Source organism: Dromaius novaehollandiae, chromosome 1 (genome assembly GCF_036370855.1).
Source record: "Dromaius novaehollandiae isolate bDroNov1 chromosome 1, bDroNov1.hap1, whole genome shotgun sequence".
NCBI classification, from domain to species: Eukaryota; Metazoa; Chordata; class Aves; order Casuariiformes; family Dromaiidae; genus Dromaius; species Dromaius novaehollandiae.
The window spans coordinates 69,241,717-69,267,744 of NC_088098.1; the positions used below are offsets into that span (position 1 = coordinate 69,241,717).

A 26,028-nucleotide genomic window follows, 5' to 3' on the forward strand; every position below is an offset into this window, starting at 1 on the left:
GAAGCGGGTTGGAAAACTCGAACTTTAAGTAACGGTGTAGCAAATCATGATACATTCATTGGCTGCTCTGATTCTTTGCATGTTGCTACAAGGCTCCTCATAGGGAGAGGGACTCCATGGAAACTGTCCTCCTTCCAGCTCCAGCTTTTCTCCTTTTTTCTTTATTCCTCTGGGAGAAAAGAGGTGGGAGCAGACGTGGGATTTAAACATAGGTCCCTTTTATATACAGAAAAGAAGGCTATGATGTTTTGGCCTTTTTAAGTCTCCCTAAAACAAATATTTCTGTACATACAGGTGATTATTATTACAGAACCATAATGTGTGATATATTGCCTTGTGGTCCAAAAAGCAATGGTTGTTTTTGTGATTACAGCTGTCTTTCTCATATGCATTTTCTGATTTTAAATCTGGCCTCTTTAACTGTTGCTATTACTTGAAGTTTTGTCCACTTCTGAGTTTTCTGGACCTGCCAACTTTGGCAGACTAGGAAGCAATGACTTTAGCACACCCTGTGTCAGATGAGCTGTAAAAACCATAAATATCTTAATTCCATGCATAAGGGGGGGAAAAAGTTGATTGTCTGAGGGCTTAAAAAAAGCAAATGGAATTTTAGATCTTTGAAAACCTTTTTCATGCTTTTACAGTCCTTAAAAGCTGAGCTTATTGGTGCCTATTGCACCTGCCTCTTTGCTCCCTCCCTCTCATTTCCCCTGACCTGAGTGCAAACATCAACATAGTCCATTAAATTAGACATCTGATAAAAAAGCAGTCTGAAATTAAAGTGCCTATTCACCCGTAGCCAGGCTTCATTGTAACATTATGTTTCTCACATTTTTTTCCTTCCTCCAAAGTGAAGTAAATTACATAGAAGTACCAATAACAACATAACAGTGCGTGTCAGAAAACCCTCTGGGAGAACACTGGTGAAAGCTGAAGTTTACAAATTATTAGGTTAAAGAACAAGGTTCCAGGAGACTAGACTGTTAGCAAAACAATATTGATCTTAAACGAAGTAATACATTTAGAAGCTATGAGAGGCGTTTAACCTCTTTTTCTTCTTAAAGCCTGCCACAAAAGCTTATGATTGAAGGGCTGATTTCTTCCTTCAATCAAGAAACTAATATTTCTACTAAATCAGGTAAATGGAAGCTCTTCTTGTGTAACTGAAAAATAATCTTAGCCTAAAATGATTTTTAGTAATATTTTAGCCAGACACAGTTTCTGAGCTCATTCACATTGGATGGTTTCACTTGCTGCTTCTTTTAAACATTCACGAAACTTGAACCAGAAACAAAGACAGGTCTCATTTTTCCGACTGTATGCCTCGTCAAGCTACACTGAAAAGCATTATAAAGGGATTTATTGAGCTCTCAGAAATTAGGAGAAGGCTAGTATTACAGTAGCGTTATGATCTTTAACCAGCCCTATGTTCCATTATTGCCTTCATGTTCCCCCATGTCCTAAGCTTTTACGCTGCATATATCTCCTATGCATGCATGCTACTTTTTTCCTATAGGTTCCTTGATCTGTTGTTGCACAGAACAAGCCTGTGTTGGGTGTAAATCCGTGTTCTCTACTGAGGGAAGTGGTATTTCCTTGCATCACATTTTTGAGGATGTCAGAATGTGTTTAGAGAATGAGTCAGGAGATTGCAGAAGGAAAAATTCAGGGTTAAGATAGGTGAATGATGCCCTAGAGTACTGACTTTTTGTGCAGTACTGGGCAATGCATTTAAAATCCCCATTTCTTATAAGTGAGTTCCTGTTTTTATGGCTGCCTGACTCCTTATCTTATTTACTGAATGCTTCCAGAGATGAATGGGAACTGTGTTTTGAATACAGAAAGTATTATATAATACCAAAAATTCTCAGAAATAGGTCTTAGTTTTCTCATACTGTACCTTTCAAATTAGTAGATGTATTTGACTCTACACTCTTTGTCTTGCTGTCTTCCTTAAGGAAGTTTTATTCAAATACATATTTCCAAAGCTTTCAGATACTGTGGTGATTAATGTTAAAAGCTCACAAAGAAAAGAATAGATAGGAGAATTTCAATAGCTTGGAGTTCAGAAGTTTTGGTACTGTATATCCTGAACAAAATGCTGCACAGCTGCTCATTCAAAAGCATTTCTAAGTGGCACCCATTGTGTGTGCTGGATGAGAAAGGACCCTACAGTGAACTACTGTGTGCTCACTTCATTAAGCCGTATGCTGTGCAAATGAAGAAACAGCAAAGTAAAGGTGGACTTGTGAGGTAACGATTTCCTCATGGATTTTCCTTCATTTCGCAGCCTCTTATTTTTTGGTTCTTCAGGTTTTCGTTATTTAGGTGAAGCCTTAACTCAGAGGGATGAAATTTCTGCCTGTCTTCTGGCCATGAGAGATCCGTATTTCGCAGGCGAAGTTTGAAACGGGCATGCGCTCGGCTGGACGAAAACACTGCTTCAGCATGTTTTTTCCCAAGTCTCACTGCTCTTGACATGTCTTGCCAGTCTTCTCCCCGGCTCAGTTTTCTCTTCTTTGCTGATGGTCCCAGGCCTGTTCTCATTGTTAGGGATCTCACCCCCAACGTGTTTTGTTGGCGGTCCCGCTGTGCACCCCGCACCCTGGCCCATCATGCCTCTCCTGGTCTCTCTCTCCATGGTTCCCACCCCGTCATGGCTAATCCCAGCTCCCTGTGAAGTCCTGCCATCGGTTTCAGACTCCCCCTTCCCTCTGTCCTTTGTTACTGCTGATTTCTTCCCCGGATCCCTCCCTGTGCCTCCAGTTTCCCATTTCCCTACCGCGTCCCCAAGCTCATAGCGAACATAGCACAACTTTGGAGCTGAGTTACTCCAGTGCTTCGGCAATGGCTTGGCTCTCAGGAGGAGAAGACAACCGCCTTTTTTTTGCCCCTCAGTTTCCTTATTTTAATGAGGAGATAAGGCTGTTTAGACACCTTCTCAACCATATTTTCAAATTCATGAAGAAACAGTTCTGTGATCTGTAAGCACTAAGTACCACTGTTAATGAATGAAAGGAGATAAAACTGAAATGGAGTTAATGATGGTGGGCTATAGCCAATGCTCAGGCAATCTTCCACAACGGTGCAGGGAGGCTTTCAGGTCACTTTAGTGCAGAGCATTACTCCAGAAGTCTAGCAGTGCTTTTCTTTGAAGTGTTGGCCCTTAAGAATAAGTATCATAGAGGAAGTCAATTCAGGCTCAATTTGATGTCTCCCAACATTTGTTTTCTTCATTGTAAAACTCAGTACTGTGCGTTCTGAGCTCTGCAAAGCCGATGCACGCTGCCATCTGTGTAAGCTGCCATATGTTTCCTTCAGCTTGCTGCAGCCAGAAACTGTGGATGCCCTTTCCACGAAGTTGTGTGTACCAATAGGAAGATTATCAGTCTTAATATCAAGGTAAAATTTCTTTGGAGGAGCAAGGAGGAAGGTGGGGGTTTACCAGTTTTTGCACACTTCTGTACGTGTTTGCCATTTATAGCGCTTGAGGGTAGTCTTCCTGCAATTTGGCTGCCTCAGTTACTGCATGAGAAAGACCTTGCTGTGGAGACAGCAGGTGCTGTATATGCAAAGTGATTTTTTTTTTCTTACTGATAGATATTTTATTTTAAATTTTATAGCTCTTCCTTTCTGCAGAGCATCAGGAAGATGCTCTGACCCCTGGTATGTAACCTCTCTTGACTCCCTAGCAGTGATTCTTCAGAGAGTTTCTTCTTCCTGTGCATCTGAGTAGGAGTTCGGAGGCTCATGAGGTCATGGCTCTGTCTTTCACCATATCTTTATTTTTATCTTGATAAATAATATATAAATATACTTTGACAGTATATGCAAGTAGTCAATAGTGTGCACCCACAGCTTCTCATGGATATCATTTTTTCAGTGTATATGTATGTGTATAAGTAAACCCCTTGAAGAATCTCTTCGAAATCATTGCCAGGCAATTTTTACTGTATGAGTTAAACATTTGAAGAGTGGAGTTGCATGCATGGTTCTCATGGGCCTATTTTTAGTTTCTCTTATGGGAAGAATGGCAAAAAATAGACCAGGACCGTGACTTTGGATTTAGTGCACATAATGTTTATAGGTTAGCTGACAGGAGTGTGTACATGTGTATGTGCCACAGTGCTTTAGTACTACACTTCCTGTACATTCATTAACAGGACTCGGGGCAGAGCTACTGTAGCTTGAGCGCTCCCAATACCAATTTTAGCATGCTGCTACAAAATGTATCACAATTCTGAAGGCGTATTTGCAGCCTTTATTAGGGATTATTGTCCTGAAAGATCTGAGTTTCTTTAATGAGAGGCTTTTTTGAATTCATTTCTGGATTTGCCGAGAGGGCTTTGCTCTGTCCCCTCTCTCCCATTCTACCGAAGCTGGAGATGTGGGGAGCTGCATGAGGTTTGGTTGCACACTTGCGCAGATGGTGTGCCTCTAGCCTGCAAGCCCCAGTGTTGCACATTTTAGACTTAAGTAATTTCAGAGAAAAGGATTAAAAAGAGTCTTTCTGAATCTCTCACTTTTTTGGCTGTTGTTATGACCTTCTGCTTTCCATACTGGTTTTCGGAGTTTTGTTTGCTTTCACGGTACACACTTAGGCTGGATGGCTAGTGTTTCAAAAGTGTAAATTGAAATCCCTGTGTAACTGTATGACTCCAAGAGCTGGAGCTCTTAAAGTGCAGTATATTCTGCAGCTACTTTTCAAATCATTGCTGCAGGGATCCTGTGAGAGAGAGGAGCATAGAAACTTGTTGTCTTTTATCTGGAAAAAAAAAACCCAACAACATTTAAATGTTTCAGAATTGTAGCAGACTAACTCTGGTAGCTATTACATTTTCCATGGAAATACCTGCCTCCTATTTTCCAAGTCACTTTCCATTACAGCTGCTTCCTTGCTAAATAAAATATGTGTGCCCTGTTAGTGACTTGCTAGCATCTAAAAAAAAATAAAAATCAGTGAGCATCTAAGCAAGGTTCCCCTTCCTGTGGGCTTCATACTTTTACACAGTTTGAACCCTTTGAAAAGACAGGATAATGCTGAAGCAAAAAAAGCTTCCTATTCCCCTCCCACCCCCCAAAAAGACAGAAAAGGAAAGCAAAAGCCCCTACTTCATCAAGTGGAGGAAGAACTGAAAATGTTTCAAGAGTGCCTCCTCCCCTTTCAATTTTACATTTCTTTAATAGAAAATCTACACTTAAAAATCCTTGAAATGTTGACTTATCTGGAAGCAAACAACGAAAAGATCCAGCTCTGCCATTCATCCCTTCTTGGGAGGTTGCATAGCAGCTGTTCTGTCCATAGTGCCTGAATTCCTCAGAAAGGCTCTAAAGTGAGTGTGCAGGAATTGGTTGTTCAAAGCTCACTTGACTGGCCTTTAGATTAGCAAAGTATTTCAGCAGCTCATAGAGTGAATTTCTACCTTACCCTCATTTTCTGACCCATCTCTGTCATTGTGTGTTTATGGGTGAGGGAGTGAGGAGGAAAGACTAAATTTCTTTGCCTCCAAATTCTCAGGTGGATGGAGGAGATGTGCTGGTCCTTCCAGTTACAGCTCCAGATTTGGTCCTGTACCATTTAAGATGTCACTGTCACAAGTGTTTCTGCCTTCTCTGTGATTCCAGCACTGCAATAGCACACAGATTTGAGAAGCCATTTTCCCTACAATTAGTGGATGCAGAGTAAAAAAACCCAAAACAACAGCACTATACAAAGCCAGATTGGGATGGTAAATTGTGAGGGTGCAGTAACAGTTTTTCTTTTAAAAAACTGACTTCATCAGATAGCTAGTTCCATTTCTACTGAGATAAATGCTTACATCCACTATATTGCATGCATGGTGTGTGTTTCCTTTCCATTTTATAAACAGTGCATGAAATATTTAAAATATGTTGCCATGCAAAAACTGATGATTGGCCTGTTAGAACTGCAGAATTATCGCTAATAATGAGGTAGAGAACGAGACTGAGGAAAAAAAAATTCAGTGTTCTTCATATAAATAAGTATATTCTACTTCTCCTAAGTGTAAAAGCAGCAGAAAGACCCCACAGCCCCTCCAAGCAGTTAAACAGCCTAGCTTTTCGAGCGATGGCAAGGAGAAGAAACAGCAGAGCTCTGAGCCTGATGTGCTGCTTCCTTTTGCCCCCCTCCTCTCCCCTCAGCCAACCTACATTTCTTGGCTCCGTTCAGCTACGAGTCTGTTCAGGCTGTGACGTAAATGATTCACAGCAAGTGACCCCCGTGGCAAACCTGTAAAACATTATACAGCATGAATAAGAACTCTCTTATTAGGTCTGCAGCTGGCTGGATGCAGACATATGGCAGCAAGGATGTTTTGGAAGAACGGCACTGCTTGACAAAGAACCCAGTCTCCCGATAAAGGTTTACACTGGCACTTTCCTGTGTTTATAATAGCATATGCCAGGGGCATGGCCTCTTTTTTCATCATATTGTTGTTTAACTTTTTTTAAACGTAATCAGCTCTTAGGTTGAGGAGTCTGAGAAGCAGAAACTTGATATCGATATTATTTTTTCCTTAGATTTCTCATACTGGAGTTGTCCTGTTATAACTGCCTGGACTCAGATATGTTTCATATATAAGCTGAAGTCAGTCTGTCAGGACCAATTGTTTCTGTTATGAGAAGGAAGTTTTATTTTTGAGAACATTCTCAGAAAAGGCAAAATACCGACTGGATTTTTTTACGCAGATATTTAAGCATGTTTGCTTGCTCACTTTTCTCAATGCTAGTTTATTATTACAGGATAGTATAGGCATGGTTGTTTTCAAGGAGGACTGCTATTTGAGTGTATTTTTAAAACCTCTTTCCCTTGCAACTGAACAATCTCAGTAACAGTCAGCCTAAACTTTTCCTAGGTGTAGGCATCTAGGTTCTGGTTTAAGACCTGCACGATCACACTGTTCTTCTATCAGTAACATGGCTAACTGGTATTTTAAGTGGTCACACTTGACCTTTAACAGTCATTCAGACTGATTGATTAGTTAAATCCATAATTACATTAGTAGCCAGAGAGATTTTTGGTCTAGCATATCTGCTATTTGGGGATTTTGTTATGTGACAGACAGCAGCCCTTAAGATCCCGGTTGTGGGTCCAGACCTGCTGTTCTAGAAGCTGCATAAAAACGAATGAGAAAGATGCTTTCTGCTGCTCCAGAGAACGTGCAGTCAAACTTAGTCTTGGCTTTGAGGAAAGTTTCACCTTGAACTGTTTCAGCAAAGCCCCCTTCCTACATGATATGCAGAGTATAGGAGCGTGGCCTTGCTGTGTAGAGCTCCATTCTCTAAAATGAAGCGAGCTGTTTTTATGGCTTTTGCAACTGCACTGAGGGACAAGGCAGCTCTTTGGCTGCTGAAGGCTGAGCTGTTAGTGCTGTAGAGACTGTGTCCTCTTAGGGCTATAAAAATTCTCCAGCAGCACATAATATTCACTTTGGTGCAAATCTGTAGCAGCCAGTTTGATGGATAATGCACTGTGTGAGGAAAAACCTGAAAATAAATACCCACAGGTTAAGAAAAAAGCAGTAAGAGCTAAAAAGAAATCTGGGCTCTTCTTTTCTCTTTCTTTACTGACTCTCTTTGGGATACGAATTAGCCTTTTCTTCATTACCTCCTCCATATTTCAGGTTGGCACTAAATTTCCTTTAATTAAATCTACAGCTATCTGAAATACATGCACAAAATATCTGTATGCTGAAAAATCCTTGGCAGTAAAATACTGGTTTTTTGAATTACCATGTTTCAGTTTCCTTAGCTTCATCTTCCTTGTGGTGGAAACAGCCTGCATAGTGATAAAGGACTAAACAGTTTTCGAGTTGCATTAAAACCCCTTGGTTCCTCTGTACTTGCTGATGAGATTCCTGGGTTATTGGGGGTATTATGTCAAGTCCTGGTGGATCACAAATGATATGCAGATTGCTTTTTGTCTTTATTTCTATAAAATAGTGGCTAATACTGTACACCAGAATGGAGAACCCAGAGCGAAAGCCAGAAGAGCCAGGTCTGCAAAGCATGGGATATGTTTCATACACCTCATGAACCAGGAGAGATCCTCTGTAAAACTGAATCATTGTGCAATTTTTCCTTGGGATATCTGCAGTCATTTTTATCTAGCTGAGTAAGGAGCCATTACCAGCCAAATAATCTTTGTCTCTTGCTAGCTTGCTTAATTTAAGGATGGATTTTGCATGCCCTAGGTTGCAGTGTTGCCTCTTAAATAAACCAGGGAATATTTTGCTCTTCACTGAGCAGTTGGGTATATCAGCTGGACAAAAGTGTGAGCCATATGCCCTGTCCCTTCTCATCTTTTTTTGACTTTGGAGTAAAACCAAAAAGCTGGTCATGGCCTAGCATACTCAGTGTTGTCTCTGCTGGGTTGTGGTGATTTGGGTGGGCCTGAGACTTTCCACAGCATTTATTTAGTGAACTTTTCTTTCTGCAGAGGTGCCATCCGTTGTGCCTAAATACAGGGAGATATCTGTAAGATATAATGTATTGAAGTAATAGTAAAAGACTCAGAAGAGTTCAGTGCTACTCTCTTGTTTAAGAATTGGGCAGGGAATGTGTTTTCTCCCTGGTAAGTCAGCCTCCCTATCCAAGGGCTTCATCCCTCCTACCCACCTTAACCAGCGAGGGAGTCAGTGCCTCTGTATTAGGCAAGTCTTCCCCCGCACCCCCCACGTGGCACTTGCCTGCCTGTTTGTGTTAGTTCAGAGCCACTGGTGCGTCCAGCCAGGCAAGGGGCACACAGCTAAACCGGGTGGGCTGGCGCTGAGCAGGGTGGCCAGGGCACCAGCAGCCTGCAACGTGCACAGGGTATGTTTGGCTCCAAGTCAGCGCCTAAGCAGCCTTAGAAAGGCTTTCTGCTGATATCTGTGCAAGTGAAATTCCTCCCTGGTATGAAATCCTAGACCTATGACTCCCCCACATGCAGCAAAAACAAAAACAGCCATCTGCTTGCCATGTTCTTAGTACATTTCTGTTTTGGGTTTGTTGGGTTGGTTGCTTTTTTCCCCCCCCCCTCTTTCTTCCAAGGAAGTTGACATCCAGCTTCCAACCTCCTCCTACTAGGAAATGAACTTAGGTGGTAATCACAATTAAAGGCCCCTCCAGGAATGGCTGCCACTGTGCTGTGCCTGGTGCCAGCCGTGGGGACTGAAGGGATGGCACCTCTTGCCGATGTGGGTCCCACGGCAGCAGTGAGTCAGCGCCCGGGCAGGCGCGCGGCTGATCCAGCGCTGGCAGGAGATGGCTGGCGAGGTGTGAATCACAAACAGGAGGAGATGCAGCCGTAATCCCAGCATCGTTTTGCACTGCTTGGTTGCTACGTGACAGGCAGTGCCAGCTAGCTAGCTGAAGGGTTCGTGCGAATGTTTGGTTTAAGTTTGTAGCCCAGATCTAGCCTGCTTTCCAGCATATACCTTGCTGCTTTGTTGTACGAGCTCCAAGAATATTCCCCCTTCTTCCCTTGCCTCCCATGAAGTAACGAGAGCAGAGCAAATTGTTGGCCTAGATGTAGCTTGCTGTGCTCCCGGGTTGTAGATCAGGCCGCTGCCCTCATTCCGTCTTTGCTCTCTGACGTCGGCATCTCGTGAAGTCTGCTGGGTCCTTTGTCCTTATGGGTTTGCTCTTCAGAAGTCTCCCTCTGCCGTTTAGCGCGTGACAAGCCATTTTGCTATGTATTAGCAGTGACATAAGCGTGGCGCTCAAGCCGCTCGCGAGGAGCTGCGGGTGCTCTGGCGGTAGGTGTGTGCTGCGTCTCTGCTGCATCTGTGCTACCCTAATTGAGGGCCCTTGAGTTATCCAGACCTTTAAATGAGTTTTTGTGGAGGCTCGGTGCAGGCAGCCCTGCCGCTCCCCGTGGAGGTGAGGCTGCCCCGTGAACCGCCGTCAGCCCCCGCGCGCGAAATGCTGCTGGCACTCCCTTGCCCGCTGCTCTCCCGTGCGTGCATCTCGCGGCTCTTGACCTTAGAAAGATTAGCTGGCCAGGAAGGTCAGGAAATTTGGCCACTCCTTCTAAATCGAGAGCTACCCCCACGACTGGAGTTGCAAGGAGGACTGTGGAGGCATTTCAGGGAAGATTTCCAAATGCAGCTTGCTTTTTTCCAAGCAGAAGCCTGAATATTTGGAAATGTTCTGTGAATGAAATTTCTTTACCGGAACAGCAGCAAACTTGATTTGGGTCAGTAAACCTTTTAGAGGTTAAAAACTCCCCCCCCCCCCAAATTTTTAATTCCAAAATGATGCAGTAAAACAGAAATGAAATGCTGTTGTCTGTAGATGTTGAAACAGGATGTTGTGGTGTCTTAGAAATGCCCTCTTTCTCACTCCCAGTACTTGCATCCAAAACAGAATCCTTAATGCATTCAGTTTTGTGAAACATTTCAGTTTTAAAGAAACCCAGTTTTAATTCCTCTAGTCAACTCTACTGGTCGTGTTTTTGCCTTATATGCAGGTGCTCTTTGCACGCTGGGTACGGCTGCTCTACGAGCTGCTTTGCATCTGCCTGAGAGCACTCTTTTTGTCGATTATAATTCATCAGAAGTCTGTTTCATTAACAAAACAAACCAAGAAAACCTCACCTGTGTTAGTGCCTGAAGGCATTAGAGCAATGGTGTCTGTGTAGTGCATTTTTAACTCTCTCTCATGCTCTCGAAGTAAAGACTTAGCACATATTTGTGCAGCAGGGCAGTTAGTAAACTGAGAGGAATTCTCATGCTAATCTGTACTGTTGCAAGAGCAGATACTTAGGCAGTGGATAAGCTACTGGGTAAATTTTCACATGCTTTCTGACCTTTCTGATGCTGGCATTGCCTAGTCTTCTCAAGTAGCAACTGAGATAATTTGGCCCCTGAGATAAAGAAAGAGAGATACGGTTATTTTTAGTAATCTCTTGCTTTAGTTCTGGCATTTTGTTCTGTCCTGCCCATCCTCCTCCTAAAGTGGAGGGATGCAGCTTGTTTATTATGTTTTACCATATCTGCTGTCCTGGCTTTTGATACCACGCAGAGCTGAGGTTAGCCCTTCAGAGGCTTTCCCACCAATGTATTGGCAACCCTCGGCCTTCTGGAGATCACATATCAGTTAAAAATCCTCAGTTTTCGATCCTAGTATTTATTTTTTTCCCTTCACACTCTGGGAATTAAAAACCCTCCTTTCTGTCTTAGAGGAATTTTCATTTTTTTTCCTGCAGTTCAGATTCCAGGAACTGAAATTTCTAAGAAAACTTGAAATGCTGTGAGAATATTGTCACTGCATGTATCATCTGTGCAACTGCAAACAATTGGGATGCGTGCTCACCTCCGTAACTTACACCAACAGTATTTAGTAATACCATCTTAAGCCATTCAAAATGTTTTGAGCTTATCTTTATTTGCATGTGTGACCACTACTTATATATTCAACCCCTTATTTCTTGACCTGTGGATTTAAAATTGTGGAAAATGCTGGTAGCGTTACACCTATGGAGACTGAACCCCACTTTTTAGTTATAGAGCCAACAGAGTATGAGCTGTGACATTTTAGGCTTTTAACAGGGTGATGCCTGTGACCACCTCTTCCTTGGCTTTGCACTCTAGATTGCCAGTGAGAAAAGAGTTTTCTGTCCACTATGAATACTTGCTTTTCCGTAGTTGGTGAGACTATGGTGAGAACTGAATTTCCTCCCATCAAACTTGCTTCACGTAGGCAGCTTCCCAATCCATGCTGAACTTCATGAATTTCTCTTTAACCGGTGTTGGTGTTTTAACATGAACTGTCTTTCACTGAAAACAAATGAAAATGCCGGTTCCAGGACCACACGGCATGTGTGTGGTAGGGGGGTGGGGGTGCATGGATGTGTGGGAAGAAAAGTATTAGGTTAGGAAAAATATTTAGGATATATACATTCTTATTTATATTCTATATTTAGGTATGAGAAGGGAAGGTTATTTTTTTCTGCTGCAGTTCTCTCAAGCTCATAAAGCATCTGTTTCTCAGCTTCTGTTGCTGTTGCCTAAACTGAGGTTGTTGGTGGCCCTGGTTCCTCTTCAAGGAGGCTTTGTTCCAATAAAGGACCCATTGAACGTGCCAAAGACAGACCAGCACCAAGCATTTAGCTGCTAATCTGCTGTGTATCACCTAACAACATATTTTATGGAATTATGGGTCTTGATACTACTCAACTAAGTGAACCGAAATTATCTGAGATTTCTCTTTTAGAAAAAGGAATTTTGCAAAAAATTACAAAGTGGAAGAGAAGAAAATACTGTCCCATTTATGGAACTCTCGCAGTAAACACTTTCATGCCAGAGATGCCTCACGCACCTCAATCACTTGATTTTGATAAATAAGCCTGGAAGCTTCATGAGAACATTTTTTTCCTTCTGACATTTTGGCTCTTCATCCCTTCCATTCACTTTTCATCTCTGTGTCATGGTTTGGAGCAGAAGTGGGCTGAATGGCTTTAAATGTTGGGGAGGGTTCAGATTGGATCTGGGGCATGGTGGCTGGATTTTTACCTTGTCCAAGTAGTTATCTCTAACTAAAGTCCTTATAATTGAGTAAAGAAGATTACAGGTAGTGGGGAGAAGCTTTCATTATTTTGGTTGACTGTGAAGGTCCTTTAAGTTTTCCACCTCTCTTTTATCACTTTAGTGCTGTCTTAAAAAGGTAGGCTGTTGATATTTGGAGCCTGTCCTCTTTTTGATATTTAGAAGGCTGAACAGTAAGTTTTGAAAAAGAGCGATAAGATCTCCTAGGAGCTGAAAACAAGAATAATTCTGTTCCCTGGTGAATGCTCTTGACTCCCCCAAAAAAGAACTTGGACATATAAATAGTTGATCAAAAATAAGCATATGGTCTGATCCCATGAACTTAAAATATTTAGTTTCTATTCCTAGTTTTGCAAAACTCTGCTGCATAAATGCCTCGGTTCTCCATTTGTGAAATGGAGATAAATCAAAATTTTTCTCACAAAGGTCCTGTATGACTTAACATGTTTGTACAGTACTGTGGAAATAAGTGTTTTAGAAGTGGTTGCTACTAAGATTTCTATGATTTTCAGGTGATGTATAATAGGAGGGAGAGACTCAAAGCTGTCTTATAGAGAGTCAAAATAATTGTGTCTAACTTAGTCTTCCAGAGGATCCGTCTGGCTCCCATGCATAGGAGGAAAAACAAAGGACGACATCCAGGCCACAGTGAATTAATGAAAATGTAGATGTTTGCATTAGTGGATCAGAATTATATCTGTAATCAATGCAGATGTGGATATCTCTTTTTCATAGTCATAGGACCAGGTCTGCACAGCTGTTTAGCACTTAGTGGCTTTTTTTTTTTTTTTTTTTTTTTTTTTTTTTTTTTGTAGCTAGAAACATAAATACCTTTCCATCTGGGCTCTCCTAGTAGGGTAAAGTCATGTATTGTAGTGTATACTGAAATAACACTTCTGCTGAAGAAAAACAGCATTTTTACACCAGACAGATGTAAGAAGATGAAAGAAAGATATTTGTGACACAGGAAAAAGAGACTTAAATTACTTTTTCAGCAGAAAAAGAGGAGGCTGAAGACATCATAATGGGATTTAATAGAAAGGAAAACTCTGTTTCTGAGTGAGTGCTGAATAGCTTGTCATAAAAAGAGGAAATACTGTTTTTTTTTCCTCAAATTTGTTTAAGAAGTGTATTTCAGCAACACTCAAAATTAGGTTATATGAGAAATAAAATTCTGAAAAAAGCAGCCAGTGGTTGAGGGAGAGTAGATGCTCGTATAAAAGAAAGGAAATTTCAGAGCAAAGCATTTAGAAAAGGAAAATTAACTTTCCATATCAAATAGATGGGCCTTTTGATCACACAAGTTTTTAACCACAAACATGCTACTTAATTTTGTGGAAGCCCCTTTTGCAAAGGTGGTTTTGTCGAAATGGCATGTTTGATTGACAAAGAATATTTCAGCAGCTTTTGTGTGACTTGCTTTAACAGGCCTAAGATTGGGCTTCTAAGAAGCAGGGGACAGAGCAGTCACGAGGCTCTCAGACCTGCCCCTGCCTTCCACGTTCAAAATCAACCTTTTTAGAACTGATTCCAGTCACCTTTTTCACACACTTTCTAAAGCGCCGCCTGGTATATTCATTTGCACCATGACACCCCCAAATAGCACATATTCCATATATCCTTGACACAAATACCACGACGGAGACTATACCTCCTGTGGGCTCTGGTTTTGCTGTTGGCAGTGTTGCGACACTATGGAAATACCACTTGGGTGACAACGTGGAATTGAATATTGGCAGACAGTGTTGTAGGGGAAGGTGTTTTAGGATATCCCTCTAAGACGATATGCGTGGAGCTATTATTTTAAGAATAAAATCTTGGAAGTAAAGCTTTTAAAGAGTCGTATTGGCTTGAAAGGCAGGATTTAAAATTGTGGAAATACTGCGACCAGGGTAAAAATCTATTTTTTGCTTTGACTTGTAGAAACCTCCACATAGCTTGCTCCCATTGGAAGGAGAGAAGCCGGCCGGCAAGTGCTCATGCTCCTGACTCCTGCCTGTTTACGCCCGGCATCTCTGCCATCCAGATGGGGGGAGGCGCGTGTGCCAGCGCGGGTGTGATTTGGAGCAGCAGATGGGTGCGAGTGACAAGTGGCTGCCAGCGCAGACACCTACCTCGCGATTACTCAGAGCCCTGCCTCTGTGCGTTGCTGTGCTCTTCCCCTGCGCCGCTATCCAAGGGGGCATCATCAAGGCTCTTGCGTCTGAAGCCTTGCCTAACGTGACAGGGATCCTGTTCAGGCATCCAGATTTCGGTGCCTTTCAGTGCTGATGGCCATCAGCGACGTCTAAAGAAGCTCTGACGGCATTAAAAACCGTACAGGGCGAAAGGCAAGGTGGGATGGGCTTCACAAGGGCAGAACAATAGAAATCCCTTGTCAAAGAAATACCCCTGCTTCAGCGTCACCTGTTGCCCAAGTGGACCTGTCTTCCCTCGGTCCTTGCCCTGTTCGAGTCGCCTGTCTCTTTTCTGCTCTAGCTCTGAATACATTCTGCGTAAAGGGAAAAGCGATGGAAAGTGACAGTCGGTGAGAGAGGAGCAGTGAGCGTTCCTGTCCCTGCCCCTCTCTGCTCCGCTCATTTCACAGAGCCCATAAAGCCACAAAGTTTGGTGCCCACAGTCCCATAAATCGGAGGCAGATAGTCAAATCCTGGCACTGCCTGGCTGAAGCAGTATTCCCTGGCCAGGAATTTGCACATGAATGTCAGTGTGAAATTATTGTCGTGAGTTTTCTCTGGCAGTTGCTTCTCTCCTTTTGAAGTGCACGGTTGCAAGGATGACTAGCAAAGCTCCCCAGTGTGCTGCCGGATAGACATCCGAGCCCCACGCAAGCCCCCTTCCTAGGACCATTGGAGGAGATGCGGGAACTGGGCTGCTTGGGGAAGGGGTGGGTGAAACATGTCATGCTGGAAGAAGATCACTGAACTGATTTAATTAGTTCTGTTTCAGAGGATCCATTTTTGCTCGGGTCACTGCTACATTCATCTATTTGCTTTTATTCCCCCCTCTTAGCAATAGACAAATGCAGGGTGATAATTAATTTGGCAGGTTGATTGAGATTGTGTAGCAGAGAGGGAAGTTTCCCTGGATGAGTGATGAAGCGTTGCTGGTTGAGCTTAAAGTGAATGGTCTGAAATAGAAAGTAGTTAGTATAAAATCCCCCCAAGGGTGTGTTTAAACTGAATGTACTTGGAGTTTTGACATTGAGTTTTTTTAGTAAGCTAGCAGGCTGCACAGCATAATTTTAGGACATTTGCTAGCTGAGATCTAGCTGTCGAAAAGTCAAGGCTATTCTTCCGTACTGCGAAACCTCAAAGCTAGGAAAATGGGGTGTTGGTGAAAGCATCAGCTTGTTTGTGTGGGTGTCAGGCTGGAATGAGCTTTGGCAGAGGGAAGCTCCCTCTTTTGCAGGCCAGCCCCGGGGAGCTGAGGCTTCACCTGAGCAGATGCAGTGCTGCTCTCGCGGCAGCACTTTTGGGCAGCCTCCGTAGCGCAGTAGCTTGGGAGAAGCCAAATTCTGTGTACCTTGAAATTTCATTATTGAGCCTCTGCTGTCTCTTAGTGTGCTGCCATTTATGTTAATACATTTCAGGAAAGCTACCTGCTGAAACTATAAGCAATTATATTTCTGGTCTTTTGTTTTACTGCATTTTCACCTCAGAAAAGATTCATTGCTGTAACCATGGTGGTTTTTGTGTCACACCAGTCAGATACCAAACTGCCATTTTAAAAAAGCAGAAATTTCTTCCTTTTCAGTAAGCTACACGCTTACTGATTGGTACTGGAAGAGCTCCGATTCGTTCCAGCACCTGAATTTTGTTGCTTAGAGAATTTCCATTTTGGGGGGGGTGGGGGGGGACAACAAGTATGATTTCGCGTGACTTTAAAGCAGCACTGCAAGGTTTGTTCAGCTTCTCTGACCAGAGGCGTGGGCTTTTTGGGTCCCCATCCCTGCACTTCTTATCAGCGGCTGTTTGCTCTGGGAGAGGTGTTGAGCTGACAGCCAGGACCGTCGCTGTCCAGGACGTGCGGAGGAGGCTGTCCTCTGACCCCGCCGCTCAGGCTCCGCTGCCCTCCGGAAAAAAACTACTTGTGGAGGGTAAACGGCTGGTCAAGCCTTACTCAATCCCAAGTTTTTTTCTGCTGAGAGTGCTGACAAGAATGTCAAATTGACAAGATTTTTTTTCTCTGAGGTAGACACTTATCCACTGGGAGTTGAATTGGGAAATTCCCATTTTTGTCCAGGCTGCCAGAGAGTGCTCAGCTGTTAGTTTAATACACTTATTAAACTAATTGAGGCTAAGTTGCCTTCAGTGTGACCTTTCATCTTTAGTATTGTGAGTGATTTACCTAAAATAGTCAGAGCTTGACTGAAAATGCCTTAAAAGCCTTCCTGCTGTTTCAGCAGGTTTTCAATTGCAATGCAGAAAGACATCCCCTGTATGTTCAAGGAACTGGTTCCTTTGGAAATGGAAACCCTCCGGTGTGCTGATAACCAGCTGGAAAGAGTGTGTCATTTTTGAGGTTTGTGTTGAAGAGTAAAAGACCATGGAAACTCTGTGTATTAAACTGGAATCTCTACGGAGATGGATAGTGAGAGAAAAACTATGCACTGAAGAGAGAACAGCATTTCTAACATAAATTACAAAGCGGAGTTCTTGTACAATAAAAGTATTTAGATTCATTTAAAAAAAATAGGCATTAAATACCAAAAAAAAAAAAAAAAAAAAAAGAAATCTTTCAGACTGTACATGAACTTTGTCTGCTGCAGTAGATAGCTAGTTTTTATCAAGCCTATGCCCGGCTTGATATTGTGACTGGGGTTGTTAATGCATAGTTAATGATTCCCAATGGAAAAAAAGTAAACAAGCTTTCTGACTTTTTCTAGGAACTTAATTATGCCAGAATGGATTGACTGTGTAGCTTTGAAATCCAGTGACTTAATGTGTCTACTTTGAGTAGTGAGCAAGGTTGAAATAGTAATTTTCTTCTTTCTAACATTCTTTTTTTTGCTCTTTTGCCAGCTTGTTGTTATATAGCAGTCCTGATATTGCTGTGTTGCCCTGACATCCCCATGCATAGGAACCTTCTTTGTGGGTTGCTGTCAATGAATTATGGCCATATGTGAGAATAGCAGAGAATCTGTGCCCTCAGTTTTTATCTTACTAGCGTGGATATTTTTTTTCCAGGGTTTTGGTTTTTATGGACATGCCCAAAATGGGAAAGTGGGTTTATGGAAGATTTGGTGAACACTTCGACTTACTAAGTACTGCTCTACCAGACCAACATGCCTAATATCCACCAAAACATATCCTAATATCCTAATCCTATGTATCCCAGTATTGCAGTATCCACCAGAACAATTTAAGGGTTTAGGAAATCTATTTATGATCATTTTACTTGTTTTAATCATTTATTAATGAAATCTTTTTACTATCCAAATTAAGATAAGAAGCTTAACTTAGGAAGCCTTTACTGTAAGAAATCTGTTCCACATCTGCAAGTAGCTGTTTGTGTGGCATTTGTTTGTATCGTTGGGGGTCACAGAGGAATAAGAGTTGCTTTTCTCTATTAAAAAAAAAGGCCAGTTCCTTTTCTGTATGTTACTACAGCTCTGCCTCCAAAACCTGTTGTTTTAAAATCCCATCTCATATATGAAAGATTAATAGGGACCTGGGAAATTCAGTGATATGACTGAAAATAATAGCAACATGTAGGGATTTGTTTTACTACTGTCATCTGTTTAGGTAGTTGTGACAAAAATGTATATAAACCCAGATACAGAGTGCGGAAGTGGATATTCCCCTTTCTTTTCTTCTTCCCACCTACACTTTTTATTTAACAGTACCTACACACTATAGAAAGTTAAACCTGCTCATTTTAAGAAACCGCATGAAGCAGCGAGCACACCAATTGACCATAAACGACACTGCTGCCAGTTCCAGTTTGCCGCATCATGTGTCTCTGTGCCTCCTACCCCCGTGTAACAACGCTAGGATTCCTGAAGAAGTCAGATGCAGTTTATTGTCTGGAAATATTCTGAAAGGTCATACGCTGCCATGAGAAAAGTCCTCAAAAATGTAGTCTCTCTCTTGCTGTCTCTCCCAGCGCCAGATATGATCTCATTCCTGTTACTTCTTTGGAGCTGAGTCTGCGGTTAAGTGCTGGGGACAGTTTCTGCACCGTGCCTGCAGGACGGCTGTTCCTGTCTCCGTTCAGGTCATCCTCCTGTGCTGCAGGACCAGCCATCTCTCATCCTCACTGAGTGCTTCACTGTCTCTGTGCCCTTCCAACCCCGCAGCTCAATACCGTGTTCACTGGCTCAATACCATCTGTCTGGTATATGTACATTTTTTCCCCATTTCGTGCAGCCTCTCGTGGTGCTGTGATTACTTGCTAGCCCTGCCAGCCAGGCTGTGAGAAGTGAGGACACAGCTGGCTTGGTGGCTTCCAGTGTCACCAGGACACCAGCTTCAGAGGGCTTAACTGCATCTCTGCGCCAGGCTGGTCCCACGGGGACACCGTTCCCCGCGGCCATGCTCCAGACCCATCCTTTTACCTCACTGCCCCTGCCTCCAACGCAAAACAACATCAAGTGTCAAAACAAGGGTTTAGCCTTGCTTTGGCTGGCTGTGCCTCAGGTTTAAAATCACCTCTCTGCTTCCAGCTGCTCTCCAGCAGCCCTCCAGCCTTTGACACAACTCACTTGACTAGGAAGCAACTAAAAACACCCCCCCCCATTAATTAATTTATTTTTTTCAGGGAGTTTGTGTTTGTGTGGTTTTGTTGTTGTTGAGTTTTGGGGTGTTTTTTCTTTTTTTTTTTTTTTTTAATTTTTTTGTGATCATTCTCCGAACGGAGGCTGACCTTGCTGATTTGCAGGTCTCCAAAGTGTTGGGAGAGACTGGGGGGAGGGTTGCCTTCCCCCTAACCCTGCAGTTGAAGGAGATGATCGGGCAAGCATGCAGCTCATGCGTCTGGCTGAGCAGCGCAGGTCTGGCGTCTTGTGCTTTACGCTGACCCTGGGAGTTGGCGAGTGCCTGTGGAAAAAGGATTGTTTTTCCAAATATTGGAGCATTTCACTGTCTGTGTGTTATAGCCTGCACGTGCCTGCACATGATCACATTATGGTCATGCTCACCATGCAGCAGGGAAGAAGCCTCTGTCACTTTGGGTACCCGCAGGACGAGCTGCAGCTGTGCTGTTTGATGGAGGAGTTGGTCTGCGCAGCCGGGCAGTTGCTCCCCCACCACATTATCAGCATCCGACAATGCTGGATCTCAGCAGCTATCACCCACTTAGCTTCCCTCTCCCGACAGTGTCCACACCAAAAGTGCATTCCCAAAGTTAGTCAAGTCAGTAAATCACCCCATTTGTCTCGATTACTAGGAAAGCGCAGGGAACAGTGCATCAAATAGAAGGAATCCTACTCAAAATAGCATGTATAAAATATACTGTTAGTTTCTGCGTGACCTGACTCTCACATATTTTGTGAAAATAAATGTTTCTTCTAGCATGTAATCAAGGAAATAATTTTTGCTTTTTTGTTACTGAAAAAGAAATTTATCAGGAACATTTTGTGCCTACATTGTGGTAACAGTTTCTTTTTACCAGTGGAAATATGATCCAGACTGAAGCATAGCTAATACCCATTCAGTCAAAGAATATGTATCATACTGTGCACCATTCAGGGCAAGCTGTGAGGAGGCAGTGTCAGGGAACTCGACAGTGAGACACTGTTTTACATCTTCAACATGTTCATTCAACAAAATCTCTTCCTAAGAGGGAAGATGTTATGCTCATGTTTAAATACAGGCTATGTTATTTGGCAAAGGTCAACACCAGCTTCTTTACAGTAAAATGATTGGATGCTTCTATCTAGCTTTACTGGACGCTTATTCCCAAAGTATGAGCAACTGTTAAAACTGCTGGCTGTCACCCAGCCAAAACTCTTCAGAACCTCATTGGTAATTAATTTAGCTACTACTAAGTGCTCTAATTCCTTCCAGGAGTGGTAAAAAGGCTTTTTTGCAGATTTTCAACTGGTTTGGGGAGCTCAGGGCATCTTATTCATGTATTACAGCCAGTTCACCAGAGAATATCAGATGACAAGTATTTGGCTCCCCATCACAGAGAGTCGAGAGGAGCTTTTTCTCTATCCTTCTTATGTTTGTCTTTGTCCTTACCTTTCATTTATTCACTAGGGGAGAGCAGGGCTCTGTCTAATGTTCACTGTAATAGAAACTCAGTCTTCCAATTGCGATCTAAAATCTTTGATGTCCAAGGGAAGAAGCCAGTGCATTGCGGGGAAGGTCCTGACAGATGCATTTAGATTGCGTGGTCCTGCTTTCCCTCGGTGCTTTTTGGCCTTTATTCAAATCCCGTTGAATAGACTGCCATCCATTTGCTAGCTGTGGTGAGCTATGGTTGATTTAGCTCACCTTCACCATTACTGTCTAATTATTTTTATAACCTGTAAAACCATTGTGTATATGTAAATATGTATCTAAATAAAAATTCCAGAGTTGCAGACTCTATAATCTAAATAGAATTAGCATATACTCCGAATTGGTTTAAAGTCTTTTATTAAACACTAAATATTACTATTTTATTGGTCCTCAGAAGTACTTAACATGAGAAGATCTGCTCATTCCCTCTAATAAAACTCTGTTGAGTGTTACATTTGCTTAAATAAAAAGGTGGTTTCAAAATGCTGTTGCATTCTGTTACTGAGGACTCCCTCCCCTTTTTAAGAATATACGTGGCACTACTCATAGTTTGAGTGCCTTTTATTAGTTTTGCCAAATTGTTGGGTCTTCATAATATGAAAATGTCTTTTCTATTTGTGTGTTTGGTTTTTTTTAATCAGCCATGGCATAATTAGCAGTATTGCCAATTCAAGGGTTCGAAAATCAAAACCTAAGCCAGAAGAGATTACTTAAGAGAAAAATAAGACCTTTTTAAAAAAAAAGTTTGAATCCTACTTCTTTGCTTTGTCTTTTTTATTTATTTAGAGCTTTTACAGTATGAGTGGGTCACGTTTTCCTGCAGTTCTCTAATGCTAAGAAGGCTTAGAATTATGATTCATGAAGGTTGATGAAAGTTGAGTTTTTTTGTGTAATCATATCCCATTGCTTTAATTAAATCATCAGATAGGGGAAGAACTGCATTTAGAGTGGTGAGAGCTGAAGACACTAATTTTTAAATATCTTTGTTCTGCTTTAGCGTGGCATTTTAGATGAATGCAGACAGCCCCTAATACTGTTCCTTATTGCTTTACAGACTTTAGCAGGTATCATTCCATTAGTGTACATCTGGTTTACATTTCAAATGGGGTTTTTACAACCATGAGGCCTAGGGACTTTATGGTGTTTATAGTGGAAGCTTGAGTTTTAGAGCACAAGATACCACCCTACATGTCGAGCATGAGCTAGCTCTGTTTCGCATCACTTCTTCGTCTCTCCTTTTAAATTTCCTCCTCTTCTACACTGCCTGCTTCGTTATTTGGTTTGGGGAAGATGTTTAAGCTGCCCTATCAGTCCTTGCTCAGAAGGAGACGATGTTTTCGGTGTCAGGGTCTTCTCTGCGCTCGCCCCCCACCTTATGTTCGGTAGGGCCAGGGGAGGGAGAGAGGCGGCTTTCCCTCAAGACCTCTTGGTCAGTTTGTAGGGGAGAGTGAGCCAGTTGGCTTTAGCGAGGCCAGTGTTTTTATGCATTCCTGAACATGTAAGAGTTTTCTTGTTGCTGAAAGCTGCCTTCATCCAGAAGTGTTAAAACTGTCAGAGCTACGTTTCCAGGACAGTTTTAGATGACATGTAAAGTAGATCCATTCCTTCTGAGCAAGATAGACTATATGCAAGCAAGTTATATGGGAGCATGAGTTTGTTTTTATCCTTCCTTTTCCGCTGTTCAGATACTTAGCCTCAGCAGCCTCACCAGTGAGAATAAAAACGAAAAGTAATTGGATGGTATGCAGCCATTTAAAATGACTCTGGACCAAATCAGTTCCTAGTAGTTTTTAGGAGGAGTGCTGGGGTCTGGAACAAACCCTTCTGTTAGCAATAAACATAAATCCCTTTACTTCCAAGTGCACTCTTATGTCTGTGTCTCCGTTTTCATGTATGTGCCAATTAAATAATGCTTTCCATTGTAATGATTTCAGAAGGTTGAGAGTAGACTCATGTGGATTCTGTATACTTCTGACCATTTAAAAAAAATATTATTTTCATCTCTTGATTTCTCTAAGGCTTGTGGGTGTTGTGATTTCAGAGTAGTCCAATGGTCAGGCATACTTGTTTTGCTTTTCTGCATGTCATACTCTAACACTTGCCACTTGTCCATTCAGAGAAAATTTTTCCCTGGTTCAGAAGTTATCTAGCATAGTGTGGCTTGTTCAGGTAGGCAGAATCCTACCTGGGTAATTGTCCCTCTGTAGGATGTTGCCCTGGCAGAGTATTTGCTACAACTGCTCTATTCGTATAGTAGTTTTGATTTGTATCTTAAAGCTCGAGGCCCTTGTACAGGTATGATTTATTTTATTTATTTCCTCTCCTGCACGCCTTTGTTACTGTGCACCATTGCAGATAGGGCAAGAATGTGCTAGCATGAGATGAAAAACAGCTTTCTAGTTTGTGAGGGAGAAATGCATTTTAAAGCCAATTAAGTTTCTGTAGGTTATAAAAGTAATAGGGAAAGATTGGCTTTATAGGGTTGTGCATTTTACTGTGATGCTCGAAAACTGGCTAGAATTTACAGGGTCTCTTTTCATCCTAGGACTTTTCTTTTGCCTTCTTTCGTTCACCATTTTGGCAGGTAACAACCAGAGGGTTAGTTCAGTAGAGCATACAGGTATGGCACAAAGAAAGAACAATGTTGTTGAAATTGTTTTACACTGGGGCAAGGGATCCGGCAGCAAAAACGCAAACTCGTCCGATTCCACAAGGGCATGTTTGTAGAAAAAATAAATGAAATGCAGATTGTGTAATTCTCTATGAGGAGCTAGCAGTTTGCTCATAAAATTGTGCCAGATTCATTGCCAGAATATGCAAGGGTTCCTCCATTGGTCTCGATGCATTTATGACTGCTTGCTTCATTGGTGACTTTGGCCCGTGCTCAGTATGTGATCGTAATAGTTAAATACTGAGAGGTGGAGAAAGGACTAGTTATTACAGCTTTGAGCTCGCCTGTGCTGCTGTGACGTCCCAGCTGTGTTGGCGCCCGGCACGGGAGCAGAGCCAGCCACGGGACCCGGCACCTGCGGAGAAGGTTCCCGAGGCCAGAAAGTTCGGAGAGGAGCTGCGAAGCACCGGGCGGGCAGGGGCAAAGGGGAACGGTACGGGCAAGCAGCGTGTCCCTCCAGGCTGGGAGGGCTAGGTTTGCTCTCCAGGCCTGGTTTATTTTTGGTGGCAATAGCAAAGCACCCCCCTGCTATCGAGTACACTGTGGACTGGGTGAGGGCGGGAGCATGGGAAGCCCATCAGTGGGAGCTCTAGCCGCGCTTGGTTTTGGGCGCATGGTATGTGCTGCCCAGTGCCCGTAGGGCCTGCAGTACCACAGCAACCACAGCCCACAGTGGGCTGTATGCCCTGTAAAACAATTCATCTTTTCTTAAGTGTGAAATGACAGGTATGTTTTTTGATAATTTCCCGGGTAGGTAAAGATATCCTCGAGCATATTGGGAATAACAGGTGGTCAGGCTCATGCTAAATTAATTTTTCTTCAGCCAAGCAAATTAAGAAAGTGGGCACTGCCTCCCACCCATGGTAGGGGCTAGGGAGGTAAAATTGAAGAAGTTTTCTTAGTGCAGAGCTGCAGGAGATAAGGAGAAGGCAGAGATGTAAGGCTTTTGGCCGCGGTTATGTGAAACGCATAGCCTTTGGTAGACGTATCTCTTCATAGCTTTTTTATTTACTGCAAGGCCAGCTTTCATAAACATCAAAGCTCCATTTAATACAGTAATGAGCAAGCGTAGCAGTATGGAGAAACAAACGGGGAAGCCTGGCACAGCCAGTGTTTCCACTAGCAGTATCTGGAAAAGAAAAATAACTTCAGTAAAAGGTCAGTGGTAGGGCTGCATCAGGTAAACACTAGGTGACATTTCTGATCTTGGAGTACTGATCTGCGTGTGTGGCTTGTCTCCATTTGTGAGGGAAGGCAACCATAAGTAATAACTTACAGAAATGAAGGGCCCCATAGAGAAGAAAAGGGTATGTAGGAATTGCTGATGGAGAAGATAAGATTTCATATGAGATGTGTGTGGCTTTGCCTCTTCTTTTCCAAAGTAGTTTTCATCTCTTCTGAATGAGTGTTTCATCTCCTGGAATGAGTGTTTCTAGAGCAAATGCCACAATAACCACAATAAGCCTAGATAGTGAATCTCATTGTCTGCCTCCGACCTGGGAGAAGGCATTTCCTCTAGGAAAGAACGTAGAAAAAAGAAGGAACAAAAAAATGATTATGACTGTAAGTCATTACATGTCATACTCATCCTCCCATGTTTCAGTATCAAATTCTTACATTTGCATTAATCTGTGCTGGTATGAATAAGAAAAAGCATTACACAGCAGAGATCCCTGAGAAGCTGTACAAATGTTAACTCCTAGACAGGAATACACGTCAATAAAGCGCTCGGAGGCAGGACTGCAGCCCCAGCCTTGTGTATGGCGCAGCTTGTGCCCCACTCTAGCTGTGCTGAGGGACTCACTGCTGTTTTCCAGGGGGTTTAGCTCTGTGCAAGGCAGGTCTGAGAGCAGCTTTGGTGTCAGCAGTTTACATTTGCCCATGACCTGCACGTATGTAAAGCAATGATAAAAACTACTGGGTATTATCTCGCCTCTTTATTTTTTCTCAACCATAACATAGGTGGAAAGAGCGGCTGTGTGTAACTTGTGTGTTGCTTAAGGGAGGAAAGTGAGCACCTGTTCAAAACTGTTAGCGTGCAGCTATGAAGCACAGTAGAAAAAGGAGAAAGTGCTTTTTTTGGGGGGGTCCATTTACGTGATCCCACACACGTCTGATCACTTTTTACAATGCAGTTTGCCGAAGAGTTTTGCAGAGCATTTGAGAGCTGAACTTGGGCTGTAGTTAATGCTTGTCTTCCGTTTAACGTGAGGGAACTGTATGCCATCACAAATCTTAATTTCCACAGGAATCCGCCATCTCTAAACCATCTATTTTCCTCTGTACCAGTTGTAATCTAAACCTTTGCCTGTTTTCCTTTAGAGGACATACATCTACTTTTATATTACTTCGAGTAGTTCTAGAATTATTCAGTGGTGCAATAGAATTAAGGCAGTCACTAACTTCCTTGCCTGGTATAAAGACGTGTATTGCCATTTAAATGATCACTGGTTTTGATAATCTTCTAGTTGATCCATCAGCTCTCCTTTTGCCAAATCATCTTGAAACATTTGGCTAAACTTGAATGTATGCCAGTGGGAATTTTATTGGCATGAGCACAGTGTTACACTCATGGTAATGA

At 42.6% G+C, this 26,028-nt stretch overlaps 1 protein-coding gene across 6 annotated transcripts in view; it reads left to right on the forward strand.

Moving 5' to 3' along the window:
• Window positions 1–26,028, forward strand: part of PDE3A (phosphodiesterase 3A) — a 259,714-nt gene that overhangs the window by 129,706 nt on the left and 103,980 nt on the right. The window lies entirely within an intron of this gene.